Source organism: Micromys minutus, assembly GCF_963924665.1.
Source record: "Micromys minutus genome assembly, chromosome: 27".
NCBI lineage: Eukaryota > Metazoa > Chordata > Mammalia > Rodentia > Muridae > Micromys > Micromys minutus.
The window spans coordinates 38,599,724-38,608,341 of NC_137962.1; positions in this window are offsets into that span (position 1 = coordinate 38,599,724).

The window sequence follows — 8,618 nt, forward strand, 5'->3', positions numbered from 1 at the left end:
GGTAAAAACCTACCCTCTCTGGGCCTCACTTTCTTCTAGTTCCTACCAACTTCCCTAAGAGCACAGAAGAATGTCAGAGCTGAGAGAGGCCACCCATTGTGAGCTCTTGCTGGTGAAAGATGGAAAAGAGCAGAGAGAGGGTGATTAACTTGCCCAGGATCAAACAGCACAACATGGCAGGCCAGGGCCTCTGAATCCTTCCAAAGTGCTCTTCCCTGTGAACCACACTGCCTGTCCTTGAGGGCCTTTGAGCCCAGCTTCTACCTGTGCAGGGAGGCACTTGAGAGGATTCATGCTTTCCGAGAGGGCATCAGAATGTCTTTATGGGACACCCCAACACAGTGACAGCCGCAGGAGGTAAGGGAAAGAGCCCAGACAGAGCTCCAACAGACAGCAGAGGATGCAGGGCCCTGTTGGTCCTTTCTCAAGTATGGAAGCAGTGGCAGGTCAGCTGAGTCAGCAGTGGGCGCTGGTGCCTCTTGCCCCACCCCCTACTTTTTGTCTCTCTCTGTGCTCTCCACGGCCACTCAGTCTGAGACATGACACAGGAGAGGCTTCCGCCCATGCCAGGGAACTGTGTCCAAGACTAGCCTCTGGCCTGCAGATCTGTGTTTCCATTTTAGGAGCAACTACACGGCTCAGCACCTCCATCCTCATCCCCTAGAGATTGCTGCAGAGGCTTCACCCAGACCTGCTGAGTTGCCCAGCAACAACCAATGACATCAGCCCCAGTCCTGGGTCAAGTGTCTGTTGTGAGGACACCGGTTGTTGCTGGGTGACAGCTGGATTCAGAACTTAGACCTGGGGGACTCTGAGCCTCACCGGGCTCTTGTTATTGTTCTAGAAGAGGCCTTGGCTATTGATTTAGAGGAGTTCTTGGGAAGACAGAGTCTTAGAAAGGATGCAGCAGAAACTGCCTGGTCATTTGAGCCCACCAGACACATCATTCCCATCCTTTCTGCTTCATCTCAGTGGTGATAAGAAAGGACACCTCTGTCACATTCCCATGCCAAGTCACCCTGGTTAAACGTCAACCTCCCCACCCCCAACCGCACCCAGGAGGAAAAATTAGAGACACTGAACCATGGCTCTGAGTATGGGTTATGGGGAAGGGGCTGACTCTCTATTTCCTAAGTCTCCTCTTGCTCTTAAACACCGTGCTAAAAATATTGACTAAGCACGTGGAGCTCCATTCTGTCCTCTGCTGTACCCGAGCACATCCAACAAGATGGCTGTGGCCCTGAGCTGCCCCTGGGTCTGAAGAAGATGGAGTGGTGCTGGTTAGATAGTCTTAGGTACTGAACCCGCACAGAGCACTGTATCCACACCACCTGGGTTATCCTCATAGCGCAGTTATAAGGCAAGACTGTTCTTAGCCCCGTGATGCACTAAGAGGGACTTGGAGAGATAAAGTAACTTGCTCGTTGTCAATTGGCCAACTGGGAACAGTGCGGTTTCCACTCGGAGGCAGATTACATGCCTAAAGGGACCATGCCACATCCTTCAGAGTTCAGAAGGAGCAGAGGAAGGGTATGGGGTTTGAGGCCGGGGAAGGGGGGGTGTCTCTCACCTATACCCAGCCTCAGCTTCAAGCTCAGCTGCAGTCTTCAGGGTGGGAAAGGAGTATCTCAGAGTGTCGACCCGAAAGGCAGGGTGGAAGTTGCCTTTGGCTTATAGATGAAGAAACTGAGGCCTAGCCAGGGAGTTCAAATCATCCTTGAAGCTCCCCTGACTAAATTTCTTTTCTCCAGGACGCAGTGGCCACTCCCTTCTCCCCAGACTGGGTCCTACCTACAAATCCCAGCATCTTTGGCTGGGGAAAACTGGAGAAGGGTCTCCTCCCAGATAAGGGACGAGTGGTCCCCTCACCCCTTAACTCCAGCTGCTTGCCGCCCCAGATCCCACCTCCCACCCACCCTATTCCCTGCCCCTGGGTGAGAACGGGCTCCTTCCCAGGCTGAGCAGCCAGTAGCAAGCATGTGAAGTCGTCTGGTTGGACACTATGAAATGCGTACCCTCCACTGCCCTCCTCCCTCACTCTGCCCTGTTTTGTATACAAGTGACTCGAGATGCTTTGTGTGCGTGAGTGTGTGTGTGATCTGTGCCATGGCTTTTGTTACCATTTCTTGTTTTTGTAAATTTGAATGTTCAAAATAAACACGTGGTTTACTCGGAACAGAAGGCTCTTCTTTAATGTGGGAGGTAGGGGAGCCACCCTGCCCACGCCTGCAGAGCCACATATTCCCCTAACCTGGCCCAAAGCCTCACCCATCCATATATGCCTCCACTTGGCCTGACAGTTCCACTGAGCTAGGCTCAGACATACAAGTTCCCAGGATTCTCGAAGAAGGCTGCACAGAAGCAAGTCCCACGTGAAAAGTGCTCCAGTTCTAGCTCGGCTTTGGCCTCATTCCCGACACTCCTTCCCTACCTGTGCCCCAGTTTCAGGATCCGGGTCCCTGGTATTGCTTAGAATTCAATCTTCCTGAGTCACATGCCCAGACCCCCAGAGAGCTGCATTCCTTGGGGACTCAGGAGGTGCTACAAGAAGAGAAAGGCTATGAAACCATGCAAGGCCTCTCTGCTTCTCGCTTTTCCTTCCCTCCTCGTTTTGTCTAGTTTCCCCTCTCTGACCTCCTCACACAAGCTCAAGGGTCCACAGCATCTCGGAGGGCCCTTGCCAACACTGTCACTGCTAGACTTGATCTCAGGTGTTGACCTTCCGGAATATCAGGGCTAAGGGGCAGGGTTGGGGGTTGTGCATACCAGCAGGACAGAGCAGCCCAAACTCCCAAGAGTGGATTTAGTCCTTAAGAAGATGTGTATCACACAGAAAAGCCACGGCCGAGTCTGAGCTTCCATTCAAGTACCTGACTTCTGAATCCCCAACTCCCCCTCCTCTGCTCTGTCATTCTTGTACTCATGCAGGTGCCAATGCGTCTCCTCCCTAAATGGGCATCTAGTTGCCGAGGTTTCAAATCCACGGTCAGCTGGCTCCGTTGTTTCTGGGTGGGGAAGCAGAGCATCGTGGTAGAAGGGTGTGAGGGAACAAAGCTGCTCCCCCCGTCCCGTGGCCAAAAGGAGAGGGGAAGGTGGTTCCAATACATCATTCAAAAAAAGCATGTCCCAAGGACTAATTTTTCCAAACAGGCCTCTCCTCTTAAGAATCCACACTTCTCCTAAGTGTTCTAAATGGTGGAGTCGTGCCGACTGAGCCCTTCACTGCTCAACAGCATTATCCTCTAGAGACCACCCATCACCTTGAGCAGAGACCCTCTGTTGACCATCCTGCCCACGTGTCTTCTTTGTTCTTTCTGGTACAAATCTCCCTGGGTAAGCAGATGTTCAGGATAGTAGCTCACTTCCCATTCCCTTCATCTGTGGGACCTAGGGACACGGCGGGTGTTGGGTGGGCATTGGTCTCTGCTATGTGTAACCAGGCGAAAGGGCTGGTTCGGCCAGTTCAGCTGATTCCAGGGCAGGACCCACTGTCAACCCCAGATCTGGGGCAGGCCTCTTCTGAGAAGCCTGGGACCAGGAACATGACCTTTGAGCTGCCATGTAGGATAGAACCCCTGCCATGCTACAGGAGAGGGGCAGAAAGCAGAGCTGGAGGTATAGGAGGGTTGTTTAGAAGTGTTTGTCTCAGCTCAGTCTCCAGGATCACATGCAGAGACTGTGCCACTGCAGGTGATATCTTAACCTCTGTGTGTGTTGCGGGGAGGGTATTGTTTTGTTTTAGACAGGGTCTCTACATAGTATATAGCCCTGGCTATCCTGGAACTCACTATGTAGACCAGGCTAGCCTCAAACTCAGAGATCCACCTGCCTCTGCCTCCTGAGTGCTCGAATTAAAGGTATGTGCCACCCAGCACCCAGCATATGTTTCTTTTTAAAATTTGGTTTTACTATTTCATTTTGTTGTGATACAATGCGTGCGCAGTCATGCCCGGTCTCCCTGGTATGTGTGCAGTAAAGACATCTTCTATCATCCCAGCCTGTCTACTTCTTGGCCCTCATTCAGCCACTACCCCCTCTGCCTACCACACGCTGGACCGCTGGCCATCCTGCTGTTCCCTGATGCCTGCTAGACAGAGGGAATGTGCACATGCATCTTCCTGGGACCAGGCTGCTCCTTCTCCTCATTCCCAGGGGACTGACTTTCCTTTGCTACTTAAATCTAGCTTGTTGGGTATGGCTCACAGAAATCTTACTGTGAAGAGACACTGTGGCCATAGCAACTTTTAAAAAGGAAAACTTTTAGTCAGAGCTGGCTAACAGTTTCAGAGGTTTAGCCCATTATGCAGCTAGAGACATGGCAGACATGGCACAAAGAAGGAACTAAGAGTTAGTTCTACGTCTTGACCCACGGGCAGCAGAAGGAGACTGTGCCACACCGGTCAAACTTGAGCTTTTAAGATCCCGAAGTCGGCTTCCACAGTGACACACTTCCTTAAACAAGGCCAAACCTCGTAATAGTGCCTCTCCTTATGGACCAAGCATTCACACACATATGGTTCTACCTTCCAAAGATCAGATAAGGCCTTTGAAGAGAATGATCTAGAGCTAGGAGGGGAATTTAAAATTCAATAGATATACAAATTCCATAAAACTGCATTAAACTAAACAGACTTAGATATTCATACATATACAAATACATACACACAAAATACAACACAGCACTCACATATGCATGCATTAAATTCAACACACACACACACGCTCTCACACATGTATATTTTTACACATGTATACCCATATGTCTTAGGGTTTTTATTGCTGCAACAAAATATCATGACTGAAAAGCAAGTTGGGGAGGAATGGGTTTATTCAGCTTACATTTCCACATTGCAGTTCATCATCAAGAAGTCAAGATAGGAACTCAAACAGGGTAGGAACCTGGAGGCAGGAGGTGATGCAGAGGCCATGGAGGAGTGCTGCTTACTGTTGTGCCCCGCCTGCTTCCTTACAGGATCCAGGACCACCAGCCCAGGGATGAACCCACCTACAATGGGCTGGGCTCTCCCCATCAATCATTAATGGAGAACATGCCTTAGCTGGATCTCATGGAGGCATTTCCTCAACGGAGGCTCCTTGCTCTCTGATGACACTAGCTTACATCAGGTTGACACAAAACCAGCCAGTACCCACAAATTCACACATCTACACACACATACTCACTGTTGTGCCCAGATTGCAAAAGCCTCAAAAAGACCACCAGGAACCACAACTCCAATACAAGCACATGAGAGTCTTTTATTCAAGCTCGAGCTTGGGCCACAACCTTCCTGATGCAACAGGATAGGAGAGTGACCCCTAGGTCTAAGTGAAGGGGCTTTATAAAGGAAAAACACCACAAGGGGGGGTTTCCCAAGCCTTGGCATTGCATGATCAGGTAAAGGAATGTTGGTCTTTCAGCACCTGGTTAAACCACAAGGAGGGAGCCTACATCAAAAAGAAGCACCTTGACCTGAGAACAAATAAAATAAGAGAAGCCACTACCTCCATGCTGGTGATTCTGCCCTTTACACTTGCAAGACATTGTTTTTGGGGGACAATGGTGAAGTGCTATGGGATTCTTCGTTTTTTAAGAATTATTTTTATTTTTATTTATGTGTAATTGGGGGTGTGGGGAGATTGGAGGTGTGTGTGTGTGTGTGTGTGTGTGTGTGCGTGTGCGCGCGCAGGATCCTCTGGAGGCAGTTGTGAGCTGGCATTTGGTGCTGGGAACTGATTTTGGCCCCTCTGGAAGCCACATAGTTCATTGAGGGAAGCCAAAGCAGAAACTCAAACAGGGCAGAAACCTAGAGACAGGAGCTGATGCAGAAGCCATGGAGGGGTGCTGCTTATTTGCTTGCTCCCCGTCACTTGCTCAGTCTGTTTTCTTATAGAACCCAGGACTGACAGCCCAGGGATGACCCCATTTACAATGGGCTGAGCCCTTCCCCATCAACCACCAGTTAAGAACATGTCCACATGCCCCCCCCCTCCAGGCTTGCCTACATCAGGATCTTCTGGAAATGGTTTCAGAATTGAGGGTCCCTCTGTCTCAGATGTTGAGATGAATCTATTGTGTCAAACTGATGTAAAAACCAACTTGCAGCTGAGGCCTTGATAAGAAGGAAGTTTATCTGTTAAAGAGGAAAACGGGAAGAATCTAGAGTCAATACAAGTTCCATTCCCAGGAGCTGGAAAAGGAAGAGCTAGTTGAAAACAGGAGCCGGGTAGCATAAAGATAAGACTAGAAAAATCTAATGTAGAAATGGAGCTGGAGGGATGGCTCAGTGATTAAAAGTGCTGACTGCTCTTTCAGGGGACTTGGTTTGAGTCCCAGCACCCACCATCTGTAACTCCAGTTCCAGGAGATCTGACTTCCATAGTTTACAGCCACCAGATATGGACATGGTACACTAACACGTATACAGGCAAAACACCTGTACACATAAAAATTAACAAATTAATTAAGATAAAGAAATCATTTTTGGAAGAAGAAAATAAAATGGAAAACAAAAATATTATTGATAGACTCAATAAATTCACCAATTGGCTCTTTCTGAAGCAAGGTCTCGTAGCTAGGCCTGTTGACACATGGCAGTCATCTTGTCACTTAGGAGGCTGAGCAGAAGGAGCAACAGTTAAGAGGGTAGCTCAGGCTACACACAATGAGATTTGACTTTTTCAAAAATGAAATACAGACTCAGAATAAATAAATTTCAGTGTGAAGGTGTAAGAAAATTGAGCTCCTTGGTTGTCAGACTGGTTTAAAGTTCCAGAAGAGAGGATAGGAGGAGAGACCTGATTCTTTGTCCCCCTCTCTTCCACAACTAAGCACACATGTGTGCGAGGTATTCCTCAAACCAGTGGCAGGCCTGAGAGCTGAGACACCTCCCTACCACTGTGCCCTCTGGGTTAAGCATCAAGGGACCTCAGAAAACCTGTTAGGACCTTGGCTTGGAGCTCACAGGAGAGAAAATCCAGCCACCAGATGGACATACATCCTTCAGCAATAGAGAGAGGTGAGAAGTCAAGGGACTTATGTTTACCTGGGATCCTAACCCCAAGAGTTTATAGGCTCTTGTGAGCAGAGCAAGAGGATAAAGAGCCAGAGGAGAACACAGGGGTCGGGAGCAGAGGTCAGTGAGAAGCAGCCTTTGACAGAGGGGGAACCTGGAGCATTGGTTGGTTTCTTCTACTTCATACAGCTAGGGGCTGGAGGCAGGAGGAAGGCGAGCCCTGACTTCCAACCCTAGACGGTCACTTGACCTCATGGTGCACTGTGGTGTGAAGGAAGGAGCTGCTAAACAAGGATGTGACATGGGTTTAGGAAGGAGCCCACTGACTGGAATGGAGGACCAGGGAAGGGTAGGGCTCGAGATGGCAGCCTGGGAAGGAAGTTTCAACAACAATGGCTCCAGCTGTATCGCTGTGCTGGGACAGCCCTGTGAGGACACAGTCACTGGCTGGAGTAGGCTAGGGTGGAGAAAGTATAAAGATGACAGGTTGGTGTCTGATAGGGGCAACTAAGCGGTGAGTGCAGTCATTTACCGGGATGGGGAATATGAGGTAAAGAAGCTGGAGCCATGCTACAGTGAAAAGATTGTGGGCCACCCTGGTAGGGGCAGCCAGGATTCTGCTGGACATCTGGGCCCCTTGGGAAGTAAGAGATAAGAGCAACCAGGATCTAGCTCAGTGGTCCTCAACCTTCCTAATGCTGAGACACTTTAATACACTTCCTCGTGCTGTTGGGATTCCCCCAAGCATAACATTATTTTCATTGCTACTTCATAACTGTCATTTTGCTACTGTTATGAATTGTAATTACCCATGGACTTAGGTTGTCTCTGTAAAGGGGTGGTACAACCTCCAAAGGGGTCACTACCCACAGGTTGAGATCTACAAGGACAGGATAAAGGGAGCTGTAGGCCTAAGAGTCCCAAGGGACAATCTTCAAATAGCGTTTCTCAGTAAAGCACACATCAAGAGCACCGCTCCCTGGAAGAAGGGGACATTTTTAGGGTACACACCTCCCATCTACAGTTCCAGTAAGAACTAGAACCCACTGGATAAGAAAGCCAGTAAACAGGGTCGGGGAGGTATTATTGTTCTTGTCAGTATGACAAAGTATCTGGCAGAAGCAATTTAAGCAAAGACATGTAGCCAGGCCTTGTGGCAGATGCCTTTAATCCTAGCACTTAGGGGACAGAGGCAGGCAGATCTTTGAGCTCCGGATCAGCTTGGTCTAAGTTTCAGAACAGCCAGAGATACACAGAAAAGCCTTTTCTCGAAGAAGAAGAAGAAAGAGGAGGAGGAGGAGGAGGAGGAGGAGAAGGAGAAGGAGAAGAAGGAGGAGGAGAAGGAGAAGAAGGAGGAGGAGGAAAAAGAGGAGGAGGAGGAGTAGAAGAAGAAGAAGAAGAAGAAGAAGAAGAAGAAGAAGAAGAAGAAGAAGAAGAAGAAGAAGAAGAAGAAGAAGAAGAAGAAGAAGAAGAAGAAGAAGAAGAAAAGTAGTAATAGTTGTTTCTTCTGGTTCAAAATCCAGAAGTATTGTCCATTATAATAGGGAGGAAAAGCATGTTGACCAGGACATGGCTCCTGTGTTTTGGTGGCTCCAGTAGCCGAGA